At 44.2% G+C, this 18,378-nt stretch overlaps 11 non-coding genes across 11 annotated transcripts; all 11 read left to right on the top strand.

The window, feature by feature from the left end:
- Window positions 1–1,284: 1,284 nt before the first annotated feature.
- Window positions 1,285–1,366, top strand: trnal-aag. Its single transcript has one exon. It is a non-coding gene; the product is annotated as a tRNA-Leu (tRNA).
- A 2,370-nt stretch (window positions 1,367–3,736) lies between these two features.
- On the top strand, window positions 3,737–3,818 carry trnal-aag. Its single transcript has one exon. It is a non-coding gene; the product is annotated as a tRNA-Leu (tRNA).
- Window positions 3,819–4,554: 736 nt separating this feature from the next.
- trnal-aag lies at window positions 4,555–4,636 on the top strand. The gene has a single exon. It is a non-coding gene; the product is annotated as a tRNA-Leu (tRNA).
- A 723-nt stretch (window positions 4,637–5,359) lies between these two features.
- On the top strand, window positions 5,360–5,441 carry trnal-aag. Its single transcript has one exon. It is a non-coding gene; the product is annotated as a tRNA-Leu (tRNA).
- A 735-nt stretch (window positions 5,442–6,176) lies between these two features.
- trnal-aag lies at window positions 6,177–6,258 on the top strand. Its single transcript has one exon. It is a non-coding gene; the product is annotated as a tRNA-Leu (tRNA).
- A 727-nt stretch (window positions 6,259–6,985) lies between these two features.
- trnal-aag lies at window positions 6,986–7,067 on the top strand. The gene has a single exon. It is a non-coding gene; the product is annotated as a tRNA-Leu (tRNA).
- Window positions 7,068–7,801: 734 nt separating this feature from the next.
- trnal-aag lies at window positions 7,802–7,883 on the top strand. The gene has a single exon. It is a non-coding gene; the product is annotated as a tRNA-Leu (tRNA).
- Window positions 7,884–9,425: 1,542 nt separating this feature from the next.
- trnal-aag lies at window positions 9,426–9,507 on the top strand. Its single transcript has one exon. It is a non-coding gene; the product is annotated as a tRNA-Leu (tRNA).
- A 1,534-nt stretch (window positions 9,508–11,041) lies between these two features.
- Window positions 11,042–11,123, top strand: trnal-uag. The gene has a single exon. It is a non-coding gene; the product is annotated as a tRNA-Leu (tRNA).
- A 726-nt stretch (window positions 11,124–11,849) lies between these two features.
- Window positions 11,850–11,931, top strand: trnal-aag. The gene has a single exon. It is a non-coding gene; the product is annotated as a tRNA-Leu (tRNA).
- A 725-nt stretch (window positions 11,932–12,656) lies between these two features.
- On the top strand, window positions 12,657–12,738 carry trnal-uag. Its single transcript has one exon. It is a non-coding gene; the product is annotated as a tRNA-Leu (tRNA).
- Window positions 12,739–18,378: the final 5,640 nt, after the last annotated feature.

Here is an 18,378-nt window from a genome sequence, read left to right as displayed (position 1 = left end):
GTGTAAGAGTGGTGATAGCTAGCTTAGCATTTAGCGTTAGCATTTAGCACGCAACATTCACAAAAACCAGCAAAGGGATCAAATAAAATAATTTACCTTTGAAGAACTTCAGATGTTTCAATGAGGAGACTCTCAGTTACATAGCAGATGTCCAGTTTTTCCTGAAAGATGCTTGTGTAGGACACAACGTTCCGTTTTGTTACTATGCATTTGGCTACCGAAACTAACCGAAAATTCAGTCACCTAAACGTCAAACTTTTTTCCGAATTAACTCCATAATATCGACTGAAACATGGAAAACGTTGTTTGAATCAATCCTCAAGGTGTTTTGTCATATATCTCTTCATTGAAATCCCTTCCCTGGAAGCGTGCATTCTTCTCTGATTCGGATGGAAAAATACTGGTACCTGACTTTTGCGCACCAATTTCCACGCAGACACCGTGCGGGACACTTGGTAATTGTAGGCTCTTATGGTCAATCTTCCAATGATATGCCTACAAATACGTCACAATGCTGCAGACACCTGGGGAAACGATAGGAAGTGTCCGTTCATTCCTGTCGCATTCACAGCCATATAAGGAGATCATGGAAAACGTGCCTCCAGAAATCCTGTTGATTTCCTGGTCACTCAAACATCTTGGTTTTGCCTGTAGATTTTGTTCTATGGCACTCACAGTGAAAATCTTTGCAGTTCTGGAAACGTCAGAGTGTCTTCTTTCCAAAACTATCAATTCCAAGCATAGTCGAGCATCTTTTCGTGACAAAATATTGCGCTTAAAACGGGCATGTCTTTTTATCCAAAAATGAAATACTGCCCCTAGAGTCTTAACAGGTTAACAGTGGGTACTGTGGCCGAGCTGTCCAGAGAACTGGATTTAAGAACCCAGTCCTTCGGTTCAAAGTCCAACGCTGCAACTTTTTCTCAACAGAAAACTGTAATGTAATTTCAAACAAGGCCACCAAGGGCACCGGACAAATAAAGGGAATCCAGCCCTTTACCCTAAATCCCGAGTCTGTTATTGCAATTATCTGCCATGTTTTTCTAATTCAATCTGCTTCAGACAGAAAAGCAGAAACTAATTCTAAGTTTATACGATGGAAGAAAGAGCAACATCAGATAAATTAAGATTTTTAAAAAGAGAATAAAAAAAGATGAAGGACGCAAGAGCAACGTGAGATAGATAAAGATTTTAAAGAAGAAAATGAAAAAGAAGACTAAAATACAAGGAAGTGCAGACGCTCTAGGTAACTGACGAGAAAGTGCAAATAATTTGCCAGAGCTGGGTAGTGTGGCTGAGCGGTCTAAGGCGCTGGATTAAGGCTCCAGTCTCTAAGGAGGCGTGGGTTCAAATCCCACCACTGCCATCTTTATTGAGCTTGTTTGCGCAAGCTATCACATGTTCTGCTTTATTTCAGGGTTTTTACTTTCATGTCGCCCATGCAAGGGAGAAAATAAGCAATGTTGTGTGTCACGGATGGGGTTCCAACTCAATAGTGTAGTCCATCGCCTTAACCAACCAGCCACCAAGTCCTGTGCTCCCCGCGGTGGCAGTTGCACCTCCTACCGGTGGTTGTTCACATCAAATCCTTGATTGGAAAAAAGGAAAGTTGTGATGGTCTGTGCGACGACCAAGCAGTCCATTTTAACAGTGGGTACTGTGGCCGAGCTGTCCAGAGAACTGGATTTAAGGACCCAGTCTTTCGGAGGTGTGGGTTCAAAGTCCACCGCTGCAACTTTTTCTCAACAGAAAACTGTAATGTAATTTCAAACAAGGCCACCAAGGGCACCGGACAAATAAAGGGAATCCAGCCTTTACCCTAAATCCCAAGTCTGTTATTGCAATTATCTGCCATGTTTTTCTAATTCAATCTGCTTCAGACAGAAAAGCAGAAACTAATTCTAAGTTTATACGATGGAAGAATGAGCAACATCAGATAAGTTAAGATTTTTAAAAAGAGAATCAAAAAAAGATGAAGGACGCAAGAGCAACGTGAGATAGATAAAGATTTTAAAGAAGAAAATGAAAAAGAAGACTAAAATACAAGGAAGTGCAGACGCTCTAGGTAACTGACGAGAAAGTGTGAATAGTTTGCCAGAGCTGGGTAGTGTGGCGAGCGGTCTAAGGCGCTGGATTAAGGCTCCAGTCTCTAAGGAGGTGTGGGTTCAAATCCCACCACTGCCATCTTTATTGAGTTTGTTTGCGCAAGCTATCACATGTTCTGCTTTATTTCAGGGTTTTTAATTTCATGTCGCACATGAAGGGAGTAAAGAAGCAATGTTGTGTGTCACGGATGGGGTTCCAACTCAATAGTGTAGTCCATCGCCTTAACCAACCAGCCACCAAGTCCTGTGCCCCCGCGGTGTCAGTTGCACCTCCTACCGGTGGTTGTTCACATCAAATCCTTGATTGGAAAAAAGGATGTCTTGTGATGGTCTGTGAAATACTGACCAAGCAGTCCATTTTAACAGTGGGTACTGTGGCCGAGCTGTCCAGAGAACTGGATTTAAGGACCCAGTCTTTCGGAGGTGGTTCAAAGTCCACCGCTGCAACTTTTTCTCAACAGAAAACTGTAATGTAATTTCAAACAAGGCCACCAAGGACACCGGACAAATAAAGGGAATCCAGCCTTTACCCTAAATCCCGAGTCTGTTATTGCAATTATCTGCCATGTTTTTCTAATTCAATCTGCTTCAGACAGAAAAGCAGAAACTAATTCTAAGTTTATACGATGGAAGAAAGAGCAACATCAGATAAATTAAGATTTTTAAAAAGAGAATCAAAAAAAAGATGAAGGACGCAAGAGCAACGTGAGATAGATAAAGATTTTAAAGAAGAAAATGAAAAAGAAGACTAAAATACAAGGAAGTGCAGACGCTCTAGGTAACTGACGAGAAAGTGTGAATAGTTTGCCAGAGCTGGGTAGTGTGGCGAGCGGTCTGCGGCGCTGGATTAAGGCTCCAGTCTCTAAGTAGGCGTGGGTTCAAATCCCACCACTGCCATCTTTATTGAGCTTGTTTGCGCAAGCTATCACATGTTCTGCTTTATTTCAGGGTTTTTACTTTCATGTCGCACATGCAAGGGAAAAGAAGCAATGTTGTGTGTCACGGATGGGGTTCCAACTCAATAGTGTAGTCCATCGCCTTAACCAACCAGCCACCAAGTCCTGTGCCCCTGCGGTGGCAGTTGCACATCCTACCGGTGGTTGTTCACATCAAATCCTTGATTGGAAAAATGGAAAGTTGTGATGGTCTGTGCGACGACCAAGCAGTCCATTTTAACAGTGGGTACTGTGGCCGAGCTGTCCAGAGAACTGGATTTAAGGACCCAGTCTTCCGGAGGTGTTGGTTCAAAGTCCACCGCTGCAACTTTTTCTCAACAGAAAACTGTAATGTAATTTCAAACAAGGCCACCAAGGACACCGGACAAATAAAGGGAATCCAGCCTTTACCCTAATTCCCACGTCTGTTATTGCAATTATCTGCCATGTTTTTCTAATTCAATCTGCTTCAGACAGAAAAGCAGAAACTAATTCTAAGTTTATACGATGGAAGAAAGAGCAACATCAGATAAATTAAGATTTTTAAAAAGAGAATCAAAAAAAGATGAAGGACGCAAGAGCAACGTGAGATAGATAAAGATTTTAAAGAAGAAAATGAAAAAGAAGACTAAAATACAAGGAAGTGCAGACGCTCTAGGTAACTGACGAGAAAGTGCAAATAATTTGCCAGAGCTGGGTAGTGTGGCCGAGCGGTCTAAGGCGCTGGATTAAGGCTCCAGTCTCTAAGGAGGCGTGGGTTCAAATCCCACCACTGCCATCTTTATTGAGCTTGTTTGCGCAAGCTATCACATGTTCTTCTTTATTTCAGGGTTTTTACTTTCATGTCGCCCATGCAAGGGAGAAAATAAGCAATGTTGTGTGTCACGGATGGGGTTCCAACTCAATAGTGTAGTCCATCGCCTTAACCAACCAGCCACCAAGTCCTGTGCTCCCGCGGTGGCAGTTGCACCTCCTACCGGTGGTTGTTCACATCAAATCCTTGATTGGAAAAAAGGAAGGTTGTGATGGTCTGTGCGACGACCAAGCAGTCCATTTTAACAGTGGGTACTGTGGCCGAGCTGTCCAGAGAACTGGATTTAAGGACCCAGTCTTTCGGAGGTGTGGGTTCAAAGTCCAACGCTGCAAGTTTTTCTCAACAGAAAACTGTAATGTAATTTCAAACAAGGCCACCAAGGGCACCGGACAAATAAAGGGAATCCAGCCTTTACCCTAAATCCCGAGTCTGTTATTGCAATTATCTGCCATGTTTTTCTAATTCAATCTGCTTCAGACAGAAAAGCAGAAACTAATTCTAAGTTTATACGATGGAAGAAAGAGCAACATCAGATAAATTAAGATTTTTAAAAAGAGAATCAAAAAAAGATGAAGGACGCAAGAGCAACGTGAGATAGATAAAGATTTTAAAGAAGAAAATGAAAAAGAAGACTAAAATACAAGGAAGTGCAGACGCTCTAGGTAACTGACGAGAAAGTGCAAATAATTTGCCAGAGCTGGGTAGTGTGGCCGAGCGGTCTAAGGCGCTGGATTAAGGCTCCAGTCTCTAAGGAGGCGTGGGTTCAAATCCCACCACTGCCATCTTTATTGAGCTTGTTTGCGCAAGCTATCACATGTTCTTCTTTATTTCAGGGTTTTTACTTTCATGTCGCCCATGCAAGGGAGAAAATAAGCAATGTTGTGTGTCACGGATGGGGTTCCAACTCAATAGTGTAGTCCATCGCCTTAACCAACCAGCCACCAAGTCCTGTGCTCCGCGGTGGCAGTTGCACCTCCTACCGGTGGTTGTTCACATCAAATCCTTGATTGGAAAAAGGAAAGTTGTGATGGTCTGTGCGACGACCAAGCAGTCCATTTTAACAGTGGGTACTGTGGCCGAGCTGTCCAGAGAACTGGATTTAAGAACCCAGTCTTTCGGTTCAAAGTCCACCGCTGCAACTTTTTCTCAACAGAAAACTGTAATGTAATTTCAAACAAGGCCACCAAGGGCACCGGACAAATAAAGGGAATCCAGCCTTTACCCTAAATCCCGAGTCTGTTATTGCAATTATCTGCCATGTTTTCTAATTCAATCTGCTTCAGACAGAAAAGCAGAAACTAATTCTAAGTTTATACGATGGAAGAAAGAGCAACATCAGATAAATTAAGATTTTTAAAAAGAGAATTAAAAAAGATGAAGGACGCAAGAGCAACGTGAGATAGATAAAGATTTTAAAGAAGAAAATGAAAAAGAAGACTAAAATACAAGGAAGTGCAGACGCTCTAGGTAACTGACGAGAAAGTGCAAATAATTTGCCAGAGCTGGGTAGTGTGGCCGAGCGGTCTAAGGCGCTGGATTAAGGCTCCAGTCTCTAAGGAGGCGTGGGTTCAAATCCCACCACTGCCATCTTTATTGAGCTTGTTTGCGCAAGCTATCACATGTTCTTCTTTATTTCAGGGTTTTTACTTTCATGTCGCCCATGCAAGGGAGAAAATAAGCAATGTTGTGTGTCACGGATGGGGTTCCAACTCAATAGTGTAGTCCATCGCCTTAACCAACCAGCCACCAAGTCCTGTGCCCCCGCGGTGGCAGTTGCACCTCCTACCGGTGGTTGTTCACATCAAATCCTTGATTGGAAAAAAGGAAAGTTGTGATGGTCTGTGCGACGACCAAGCAGTCCATTTTAACAGTGGGTACTGTGGCCGAGCTGTCCAGAGAACTGGATTTAAGGACCCAGTCTTTCGGAGGTGTGGGTTCAAAGTCCAACGCTGCAAGTTTTTCTCAACAGAAAACTGTAATGTAATTTCAAACAAGGCCACCAAGGGCACCGGACAAATAAAGGGAATCCAGCCTTTACCCTAAATCCCGAGTCTGTTATTGCAATTATCTGCCATGTTTTTCTAATTCAATCTGCTTCAGACAGAAAAGCAGAAACTAATTCTAAGTTTATACGATGGAAGAAAGAGCAACATCAGATAAATTAAGATTTTTAAAAAAGAATCAAAAAAAGATGAAGGACGCAAGAGCAACGTGAGATAGATAAAGATTTTAAAGAAGAAAATGAAAAAGAAGACTAAAATACAAGGAAGTGCAGACGCTCTAGGTAACTGACGAGAAAGTGCAAATAATTTGCCAGAGCTGGGTAGTGTGGCCGAGCGGTCTAAGGCGCTGGATTAAGGCTCCAGTCTCTAAGGAGGCGTGGGTTCAAATCCCACCACTGCCATCTTTATTGAGCTTGTTTGCGCAAGCTATCACATGTTCTTCTTTATTTCAGGGTTTTTACTTTCATGTCGCCCATGCAAGGGAGAAAATAAGCAATGTTGTGTGTCATGGATGGGGTTCCAACTCAATAGTGTAGTCCATCGCCTTAACCAACCAGCCACCAAGTCCTGTCCTCCTTCGGTGGCAGATGCACCTCCTACCGGTGGTTGTTCACATCAAATCCTTGATTGGAAAAAAGGAAAGTTGTGATGGTCTGTGCGACGACCAAGCAGTCCATTTTAACAGTGGGTACTGTGGCCGAGCTGTCCAGAGAACTAGATTTAAGAACCCAGTCTTTCGGTTCAAAGTCCACCGCTGCAACTTTTTCTCAACAGAAAACTGTAATGTAATTTCAAACAAGGCCACCAAGGACACCGGACAAATAAAGGGAATCCAGCCCTTTACCCTAAATCCCGAGTCTGTTATTGCAATTATCTGCCATGTTTTTCTAATTCAATCTGCTTCAGACAGAAAAGCAGAAACTAATTCTAAGTTTATACGATGGAAGAAAGAGCAACATCAGATAAATTAAGATTTTTAAAAAGAGAATCAAAAAAGATGAAGGACGCAAGAGCAACGTGAGATAGATAAAGATTTTAAAGAAGAAAATGAAAAAGAAGACTAAAATACAAGGAAGTGCAGACGCTCTAGGTAACTGACGAGAAAGTGCAAATAATTTGCCAGAGCTGGGTAGTGTGGCCGAGCGGTCTAAGGCGCTGGATTAAGGCTCCAGTCTCTAAGGAGGCGTGGGTTCAAATCCCACCACTGCCATCTTTATTGAGCTTGTTTGCGCAAGCTATCACATGTTCTTCTTTATTTCAGGGTTTTTACTTTCATGTCGCCCATGCAAGGGAGAAAATAAGCAATGTTGTGTGTCACGGATGGGGTTCCAACTCAATAGTGTAGTCCATCGCCTTAACCAACCAGCCACCAAGTCCTGTGCCCTGCGGTGGCATTTGCACCTCCTACCGGTGGTTGTTCACATCAAATCCTTGATTGGAAAAAAGGAAGGTTGTGATGGTCTGTGCGACGACCAAGCAGTCCATTTTAACAGTGGGTACTGTGGCCGAGCTGTCCAGAGAACTGGATTTAAGGACCCAGTCTTTCGGAGGTGTGGGTTCAAAGTCCAACGCTGCAAGTTTTTCTCAACAGAAAACTGTAATGTAATTTCAAACAAGGCCACCAAGGACACCGGACAAATAAAGGGAATCCAGCCTTTACCCTAAATCCCGAGTCTGTTATTGCAATTATCTGCCATGTTTTTCTAATTCAATCTGCTTCAGACAGAAAAGCAGAAACTAATTCTAAGTTTATACGATGGAAGAAAGAGCAACATCAGATAAATTAAGATTTTTAAAAGATAATTAAAAAAAGATGAAGGACGCAAGAGCAACGTGAGATAGATAAAGATTTTAAAGAAGAAAATGAAAAAGAAGACTAAAATACAAGGAAGTGCAGACGCTCTAGGTAACTGACGAGAAAGTGCAAATAATTTGCCAGAGCTGGGTAGTGTGGCCGAGCGGTCTAAGGCGCTGGATTAAGGCTCCAGTCTCTAAGGAGGCGTGGGTTCAAATCCCACCACTGCCATCTTTATTGAGCTTGTTTGCACAAGCTATCACATGTTCTTCTTTATTTCAGGGTTTTTACTTTCATGTCGCCCATGCAAGGGAGAAAATAAGCAATGTTGTGTGTCACGGATGGGGTTCCAACTCAATAGTGTAGTCCATCGCCTTAACCAACCAGCCACCAAGTCCTGTGCCCCCTCGGTGTCATTTGCACCTCCTACCGGTGGTTGTTCACGTCAAATCCTTGATTGGAAAAATGGAAAGTTGTGATGGTCTGTGCGACGACCAAGCAGTCCATTTTAACAGTGGGTACTGTGGCCGAGCTGTCCAGAGAACTGGATTTAAGGACCTAGTCTTTCGGTTCAAAGTCCACCGCTGCAACTTTTTCTCAACAGACACCTGTAATATAATTTCAAACAAGGCCACCAAGAACACCGGACAAATAAAGGGAATCCAGCCTTTACCCTAATTCCCACGTCTGTTATTGCAATTATCTGCCGTGTTTTTCTAATTCAATCTGCTTCAGACATAAAATCAGAAACTAATTCTAAGTTTAGACGATGGAAGAATGAGCAACATCAGATAAATTAAGATTTTTAAAAAGAGAATCAAAAAAAGATGAAGGACGCAAGAGCAACATGAGATACATAAAGATTTTAAAGAAGAAAATGAAAAAGAAGACTAAAATACAAGGAAGTGCAGACGCTCTAGGTAACTGACGAGAAAGTGTGAATAGTTTGCCGGAGCTGGGTAATGTGGCCGAGCGGTCTAAGGCGCTGCATTTAGGCTCCAGTCTCTAAGGAGGCATGGGTTCAAATCCCACCACTGCCATCTTTATTGAGTTTGTTTGCGCAAGCTATCACATGTTCTTCTTTATTTCAGGGTTTTTACTTTCATGTCGCCCATGCAAGGGAGAAAAGAAGCAATGTTGTGTGTCACGGATGGGGTTCCAACTCAATAGTGTAGTCCATCACCTTAACCAACCAGCCACCAAGTCCTGTGCTCCTGCGGTGGCAGTTGCACCTCCTACCGGTGGTTGTTCACATCAAATCCTTGATTGGAAAAAGGAAAGTTGTGATGGTCTGTGCGACGACCAACCAGTCCATTTTAACAGTGGGTACTGTGGCCGAGCTGTCCAGAGAACTGGATTTAAGGACCCAGTCTTGCGGAGGTGTCGGTTCAAAGTCCACCGCTGCAACTTTTTCTCAACAGACACCTGTAATATAATTTCAAACAAGGCCACCAAGAACACCGGACAAATAAAGGGAATCCAGCCTTTACCTAATTCCCACATCTGTTATTGCAATTATCTGCCGTGTTTTTCTAATTCAATCTGCTTCAGACATAAAATCAGAAACTAATTCTAAGTTTATACGATGGAAGAAAGAGCAACATCAGATAAATTAAGCTTTTAAAAAGAGAATCAAAAAAAGATGAAGGACACAAGAGCAACATGAGAAACATAAAGATTTTAAAGAAGAAAATGAAAAAGAAGACTAAAATACAAGGAAGTGCAGACGCTCTAGGTAACTGATGAGAAAGTGTGAATAGTTTGACAGAGCTGGGTAGTGTGGCCGAGCGGTCTAAGGCGCTGGATTAAGGCTCCAGTCTCTAAGGAGGCGTGGGTTCAAATCCCACCACTGCCATCTTTATTGAGTTTGTTTGCGCAAGCTATCACATGTTCTTCTTTATTTCAGGGTTTTTACTTTCATGTCGCCCATGCAAGGAGAAAATAAGCAATGTTGTGTGTCACGGATGGGGTTCCAACTCAATAGTGTAGTCCATCGCCTTAACCAACCAGCCACCAAGTCCTGTGCCCCTCGGTGTCATTTGCACCTCCTACCGGTGGTTGTTCACGTCAAATCCTTGATTGGAAAAATGGAAAGTTGTAATAGTCTGTGCGACGACCAAGCAGTCCATTTTAACAGTGGGTACTGTGGCCGAGCTGTCCAGAGAACTGGATTTAAGGACCTAGTCTTTCGGTTCAAAGTCCACCGATGCAACTTTTTCTCAACAGACACCTGTAATGTAATTTCAAACAAGGCCACCAAGGACACCGGACAAATAAAGGGAATCCAGCCTTTAGCCTAATTCCCACGTCTGTTATTGCAATTATCTGCCGTGTTTTTCTAATTCAATCTGCTTCAGACATAAAAGCAGAAACTAATTCTAAGTTGATACGATGGAAGAAAGAGCAACATCAGATAAATTAAGATTTTTAAAAAGAGAATCAAAAAAAGATGAAGGACGCAAGAGCAACATGAGAAACATAAAGATTTTAAAGAAGAAAATGAAAAAGAAGACTAAAATACAAGGAAGTGCAGACGCTCTAGGTAACTGATGAGAAAGTGTGAAAAGTTTGCCGGACCTGGGTAATGTGGCCGAGCGGTCTAAGGCGCTGCATTTAGGCTCCAGTCTCTAAGGAGGCATGGGTTCAAATCCCACCACTGCCATCTTTATTGAGTTTGTTTGCGCAAGCTATCACATGTTCTTCTTTATTTCAGGGTTTTTACTTTCATGTCGCCCATGCAAGGGAGAAAATAAGCAATGTTGTGTGTCACGGATGGGGTTCCAACTCAATAGTGTAGTCCATCACCTTAACCAACCAGCCACCAAGTCCTGTGCTCCCGCGGTGGCAGTTGCACCTCCTACCGGTGGTTGTTCACATCAAATCCTTGATTGGAAAAAAGGAAAGTTGTGATGGTCTGTGCGACGACCAACCAGTCCATTTTAACAGTGGGTACTGTGGCCGAGCTGTCCAGAGAACTGGATTTAAGGACCCAGTCTTTCGGTTCAAAGTCCACCGCTGCAACTTTTTCTCAACAGACACCTGTAATATAATTTCAAACAAGGCCACCAAGAACACCGGACAAATAAAGGGAATCCAGCCTTTACCCTAATTCCCACATCTGTTATTGCAATTATCTGCCGTGTTTTTCTAATTCAATCTGCTTCAGACATAAAAGCAGAAACTAATTCTAAGTTTATACGATGGAAGAAAGAGCAACATCAGATAAATTAAGCTTTTTAAGAAGAGAATCAAAAAAAGATGAAGGATGCCAGAGCAACATGAGATACATAAAGATTTAAAAGAAGAAAATGAAAAAGAAGACTAAAATACAAGGAAGTACAGACGCTCTAGGTAACTGACGAGAAAGCGTGAATGTTTTGCCAAAGCTGGGTAGTGTGGCCGAGCGGTCTAAGGCGCTGGATTTAGGCTCCAGTCTCTAAGGAGGCGTGGGTTCAAATCCCACCACTGCCATCTTTATTGAGTTTGTTTGCGCAAGCTATCACGTGTTCTGCTTTATTTCAGCGTTTTTACTTTCATGTCGCCCATGCAAGGGAGTAAAGAAGCAATGTTGTGTGTCACGGATGGGGTTCCAACTCAATAGTGTAGTCCATCGCCTTAACCAACCAGCCACCAAGTCCTGTGCCCCAGCGGTGTCATTTGCACCTCCTACCGGTGGTTGTTCACGTCAAATCCTTGATTGGAAAAATGGAAAGTTGTGATGGTCTGTGCGACGACCAAGCAGTCCATTTTAACAGTGGGTACTGTGGCCGAGCTGTCCAGAGAAATGGATTTAAGGACCCAGTCTTTCGGTTCAAAGTCCACCGCTGCAACTTTTTCTCAACAGACACCTGTAATATAATTTCAAACAAGGCCACCAAGAACACCGGACAAATAAAGGGAATCCAGCCTTTACCCTAATTCCCACATCTGTTATTGCAATTATCTGCCGTGTTTTCTAATTCAATCTGCTTCAGACATAAAAGCAGAAACTAATTCTAAGTTTATACGATGGAAGAAAGAGCAACATCAGATAAATTAAGCTTTTTAAAAAGAGAATCAAAAAAAGATGAAGGACACAAGAGCAACATGAGAAACATAAAGATTTTAAAGAAGAAAATGAAAAAGAAGACTAAAATACAAGGAAGTGCAGACGCTCTAGGTAACTGACGAGAAAGTGTGAATAGCTTGACAGAGCTGGGTAGTGTGGCCGAGCGGTCTAAGGCGCTGGATTAAGGCTCCAGTCTCTAAGGAGGCGTGGGTTCAAATCCCACCACTTCCATCTTTATTGAGTTTGTTTGCGCAAGCTATCACGTGTTCTGCTTTATATCAGGGTTTTTACTTTCATGTCACCCATGCAAGGGAGTAAAGACGCAATGTTGTGTGTCACGGATGGGGTTCCAACTCAATAGTGTAGTCCATCGCCTTAACCAACCAGCCACCAAGTCCTGTGCCCCCGCGGTGTCATTTGCACCTCCTACCGGTGGTTGTTCACGTCAAATCCTTGATTGGAAAAATGGAAAGTTGTGATGGTCTGTGCGACGACCAAGCAGTCCATTTTAACAGTGGGTACTGTGGCCGAGCTGTCCAGAGAACTGGATTTAAGGACCCAGTCTTTCGGTTCAAAGTCCACCACTGCAACTTTTTCTCAACAGACACCTGTAATATAATTTCAAACAAGGCCACCAAGAACACCGGACAAATAAAGGGAATCCAGCCTTTACCCTAATTCCCACGTCTGTTATTGCAATTATCTGCCGTGTTTTTCTAATTCAATCTGCTTCAGACATAAAATCAGAAACTAATTCTAAGTTTATACGATGGAAGAAAGAGCAACATCAGATAAATTAAGCTTTTTAAAAGAGAATCAAAAAAGATGAAGGATGCCAGAGCAACATGAGATACATAAAGATTTAAAAGAAGAAAATGAAAAAGAATACTAAAATACAAGGAAGTACAGACGCTCTAGGTAACTGACGAGAAAGCGTGAATGTTTTGCCAAAGCTGGGTAGTGTGGCCGAGCGGTCTAAGGCGCTGGATTTAGGCTCCAGTCTCTAAGGAGGCTTGGGTTCAAATCCCACCACTGCCATCTTTAATGACTTTGTTTGCAAGCAATCACATGTTCTGCTTTATTTCAGGGTTTTTACTTTCATGTCGCCCATGCAAGGGAGAAAAGAAGCAATGTTGTGTGTCACGGATGGGGTTCCAACTCAATAGTGTAGTCCATTGCCTTAACCGGCTTCCGGGTTGGAGCAAGTGGTCGCATCGGCACTTCGCTCCCGCGGGTAGTATAACTTTTTCATTACATTTCATTATATTTCATTATAGCACAACGGTTTGATTTGTCTAATCTTAGCAATTTCTTCTCAGCTAGCTACATAGCCGTCTTTGTATCAAAGATAATTGCGTAATTATCGTATTTCGCCGTCCTAACGTAGTCTTCACTAGCCAGCTAGCTAACGTCCACTGATTAGCTGCACTGGGAAAACTATTACACTCAACTGAACGACTTGATTAGTGTAGTGTTAGCTAGCTACATAGCTGTCTTTGCTGTCTTCGTATCTTCGTATCCAAGATAATTGTGTTGTTTAGGTTTAGAGTGTGTAGTCTTAGAGTGATTATCTTAATTTACCGAGGTTAGCTAGCCAGCTATTTGTCATCCTTAACGTAGGAGACTCTGCTAGCTAGCCAACGCTAGCCAACGTCTTCTGAATAGAACTCAACAACCCGATTCGCATTCACAGGTAGTATCACATTTCACTTCATTTCATTACAGTACAACGGTTTGATTTGTTTGATCGTAGCTAGCTACATAGCTAGCTACATAGCCGTCTTGTATCAAAGATAATTGTGTGTAGTCTGACGATTTTCTAGGTTAGCTAGCCAGCCATTGTCGTTCAGCGCAACGCAATGTAACGTAAACAACACTGCTAGCTAGCCAGCTGGCCCCCGAATGGCAACACTGCAGAAACTATTACACTTTCGGAACGACTTGATTAGTGTAGTGTCAACAACTACCCACCCACTGCCAGCTAGCCTACTTCAGCAGTACTGTATCATTTAATCATTTTAGTCAATAAGATTCTTGCTACGTAGCTTAACTTTCTGAACATTCGGGAACGTGTAGTCCACTTGTCATTCAATCTCCTTTGCATTAGCGTAGCCTCTTCTGTAGCCTGTCAACTATGTGTCTGTTTATCCCTGTTCTCTCCTCTGCACAGACCATACAAAGCTCCACACCGCGTGGCCGCGGCCACCCTCTCTGGTGGTCCCAGCGCGCACGACCCATGTGGAGTTCCAGGTCTCGGTAGCCTCTGGAACTGCCAATCTGCGGTCAACAAGGCAGAGTTCATCTCAGCCTATGCCTCCTCCAGTCCCTCGACTTCTTGGCACTGACGGAAACATGGATCACCACAGACAACACTGCTACTCCTACTGCTCTCTCTTCGTCCGCCCACGTGTTCTCGCACACCCGAGAGCTTCTGGTCAGCGGGGTGGTGGCACCGGGATCCTCATCTCTCCCAAGTGGTCATTCTCTCTTTCTCCCTTACCCATCTGTCTATCGCCTCCTTTGAATTCCATGCTGTCACAGTTACCAGCCCTTTCAGCTTAACATCCTTATCATTTATCGCCCTCCAGGTTCCCTCTGAGAGTTCATCAATGAGCTTGATGCCTTGATAAGCTCCTTTCCCGAGGACGGCTCACCTCTCACAGTTCTGGGCGACTTTAACCTCCCCACGTCTACCTTTGACTCTTTCCTCTCTGCCTCCTTCTTTCCACTCCTCTCCTCTTTTGACCTCACCCTCTCACCTTCCCCCCTACTCACAAGGCAGGCAATACGCTCGACCTCATCTTTACTAGATGCTGTTCTTCCACTAACCTCATTGCAACTCCCCTCCAAGTCTCCGACCACTACCTTGTATCCTTTTCCCTCTCGCTCTCATCCAACACCTCCCACACTGCCCCTACTCGGATGGTATCGCGCCGTCCCAACCTTCGCTCTCTCTCCCCCGCTACTCTCTCCTCTTCCATCCTATCATCTCTTCCCTCCGCTCAAACCTTCTCCCACCTATCTCCTGATTCTGCCTCCTCAACCCTCCTCTCCTCCCTCTCTGCATCCCTTGACTCTCTATGTCCCCTATCCTCCAGGCCGGCTCGGTCCTCCCCTCCCGCTCCGTGGCTCGATGACTCATTGCGAGCTCACAGAACAGGGCTCCGGGCAGCCGAGCGGAAATGGAGGAAAACTCGCCTCCCTGCGGACCTGGCATCCTTTCACTCCCTCCTCTCTACATTTTCCTCTTTCCTCCTCTGTCTGCTGCTAAAGCCCCTTTCTACCACACTAAATTCCAAGCATCTGCCTCTAACCCTAGGAAGCTCTTTGCCACCTTCTCCTCCCTCCTGAATCCCTCCTCCCCCTCCCCCTCCTCCCTCCCTCTGCAGATGACTTCGTCAACCATTTTGAAAAGAAGGTCGACGACATCCGATCCTCGTTGCTAAGTCAAAGCGACACCGCTGGTTCTGCTCACTGCCCTACCCCTGTGCTCTGACCTCTTTCTCCCCTCTCTCCAGATGAAATCTCGCGTCTTGTGACGGCCGGCCGCCCAACAACCTGCCCGCTTGACCCCTATCCCTCCTCTCTTCTCCAGACCATTTCCGGAGACCTTCTCCCTTACCTCACCTCGCTCATCAGCTCATCCCTGACCGCTGGCTACGTCCCTTCCGTCTTCAAGAGAGCGAGTTGCACCCTTCTGAAAAAAACCTACACTCGATCCCTCCGATGTCAATTACAGACCAGTATCCCTTCTTTCTTTTCTCCAAAACTCTTGAACATTGCCCTTGGCCAGCTCTCCCCGCTATCTCTCTCTGAATGACCTTCTTGATCCAAATCAGTCAGGTTTCAAGACTAGTCATTCAACTGAGACTAACTCTCCTCTGTATCAAGGAGCGCTCCGCACTGCTAAAGCTAACTCTCTCTCCTCTGCTCTCATCCTCTAGATCTATCGGCTGCCTTCGATACTGTGAACCATCAGATCCTCCTCCTCCACCCTCTCCGAGTTGGGCATCTCCCGGCGCGGCCCACGCTTGATTGCGTCCTCACCTGACAGGTCGCTCCTACCAGGTGGCGTGGCGAATCTGTCTCCTCACCACGCGCTCTCACCACTGGTGTGTCCCAGGGCTCTGTTCTTGGCCCTCTCCTATTCTCGCTATACACCAAGTCACTTGGCTCTGTCATAACCTCACATGGTCTCTCTTATCATTGCTATGCAGACGACACACAATTAATCTTCTCCTTTCCCCTTCTGATGACCAGGTGGCGACCGCATCTCTGCATGTCTGGCAGACATATCAGTGTGGATGACTGATCACCACCTCAAGCTGAACCTCGGCAAGACGGAGCTGCTCTTCCTCCCGGGAAGGACTGCCCGTTCCATGATCTCGCCATCACGGTTTGACAACTCCATTGTGTCCTCCTCCCAGAGCGCCAAGAACCTTGGCGTGATCCTGACAACACCCTGTCGTTCTCAACCAACATCAAGGCGGTGGCCCGTTCCTGTAGGTTCATGCTCTACAACATCCGCAGAGTACGACCCTGCCTCACACAGGAAGCGAGGCGCAGGTCCTAATCCAGGCACTTGTCATCTCCCGTCTGGATTACATTGCAACTCGCTGTTGGCTGGGCTCCCTGCCTGTGCCATTAAACCCCTTCAACTCATCCAGAACGCCGCAGCCCGTCTGGTGTTCAACCTTCCCAAGTTCTCTCACGCCACCCCGCTCCTCCGTTTCCACTGGCTTCCAGTTGAAGCTCGCATCCGCTACAAGACCATTTTTTGTGCTTGCCTACGGAGCTGTGAGGGAACGGGCACCTTCAGTACCTCCAGGCTCTGATCAGGCCCTACACCCAAACAAGGGCACTCGTTCATCCACCTCTGGCCTGCTCGCCTCCCTACCACTGAGGAAGTACAGCTCCCGCTCAGCCCAGTCAAAACTGTTACTGCCCTGGCCCCCAATGGTGGAACAAACTCCCTCACGACGCCAGGACAGGCGGAGTCAATCACCACCTTCCGGAGACACCTGAAACCCACCTCTTTAAGGAATACCTAGGATAGGGATAAGTAATCCCTCTCACCCCCCTTAAGTTTTAGATGCACTATTGTAAAGTGACTGTTCCACTGGATGTCATAAGGTGAATGCACCAATTTGTAAGTCGCTCTGGATAAGAGCGTCTGCTAAATGACTTAAATGTAAAATGTAATGTAAATGTAGGGAAACGAATAGAAGGGAAGCACAGGGACAAGACATGATAATCAATGACAAAACATGACAGTGATGCCTAGTCGGAACAAAATCTTGCGGTGTACCTGCAGCACTCCAGGAACAGGCCAAAGACTGTTCACTTGTCACACCCTGACCTTAGATATCCTTATTTATTCTCTATGTTTGTTAGGGTCAGGGTGTGACTCGAGTGGGAGAATCTATGTTTTATATTTCTTTGTTGTTTTTGCCTAGTGTGGTTCCCAATCAGAGCAGCTGTCTATCATTGTCTCTGATTGGGAATCATATATAAGTTGTGATTTTCCATTTGATTTTGTTGGGGAGTTATTTTCTGTTTAGCTGTTTTGTTGCCTGACAGAACTGTGTGCTTTCGTTTTCTACTTTGTTATTTTGTTGCGGTGTTCAGTTTTATTATAAATAATGAACACCTACCCTGCACCTTTGGTCTCCTTCTTCAACCCAGGAGAGCCGTTATATCACTCTGCTCCATGCAATACCCCATAATGTCAAAGTGGAATCAAGTTTTTAGACATTCTTACAAATCAATAATTAATTAAAAGCTGAAATGTCTTGAGTCAATAAGTATTCAATCCATTTGTTATGGCAAGCCTAAATAAATTGAGGAGTAAAAATGTCTTTAAAAAGTCACATAAGGAGTGACTCACTCTATGTGCAATAATACTATTTAACATGATTTTTGAATGACTATCTAATCTCTGCACCCCCACACATACCTGTAAGGTCCTCAGTCGAGCAGTGAATTTCAAACAGATTCAACCACAAAGACAAAGGAGGTTTACCAATACCTCAAAAAGGGCACATATTGGTTCAGTAGATTGTTAAAATAAAAGCAGACATTGAATATCCCTTTGAGCATGGTAGTTATTCATTATACTTTGAATGGTGTATCAATACACCCAGTCACGACAAAGATAGTTGCCAGAGAGGAAGAAACAGCTTAGGGATTCACCATGTGGCCAATGGTGACATTAAAACAGAGTTTATTGGGCTGTGATAGGAGAGAAAACTGAGGATGGATCAACAACATTGTAGTTACTCCACAATATAACCCTAAATGAAAGAAGGAAGCCTGTATAGAATACAAATATTCCAAAACATACATCCTGTTTGCAATATGGCACTAAATTAGAACAGAGCATTATGTCCTGAATACAATTATGTTTAGGGCCAATCCAACACAACCCATCACTGAGTACCATTCTTCATATTTTCAATCATGGTGGCTGCATCATGTTATGGGTATGCTTGTCATCGGCATGGACTAGATCGTTTTTAGAATGAAAAGAAACAGAAAAGAGCTAGGCACAGACAAAATCCTAGAGCAAAACCTGGTTCAGTCTGCTTTCCAATAGACACTGGGAGACAAATTCACCTCTCAGCAGGACAATAACCTTCAAATACAAGGTCAAATATACACTGGAGTTGTTTACCAAGA

The sequence above is a fragment of the Oncorhynchus gorbuscha genome, linkage group LG09 (assembly GCF_021184085.1).
Source record: "Oncorhynchus gorbuscha isolate QuinsamMale2020 ecotype Even-year linkage group LG09, OgorEven_v1.0, whole genome shotgun sequence".
NCBI classification, from domain to species: Eukaryota; Metazoa; Chordata; class Actinopteri; order Salmoniformes; family Salmonidae; genus Oncorhynchus; species Oncorhynchus gorbuscha.
This window is presented reverse-complemented; position numbering and strand designations above follow the sequence as displayed.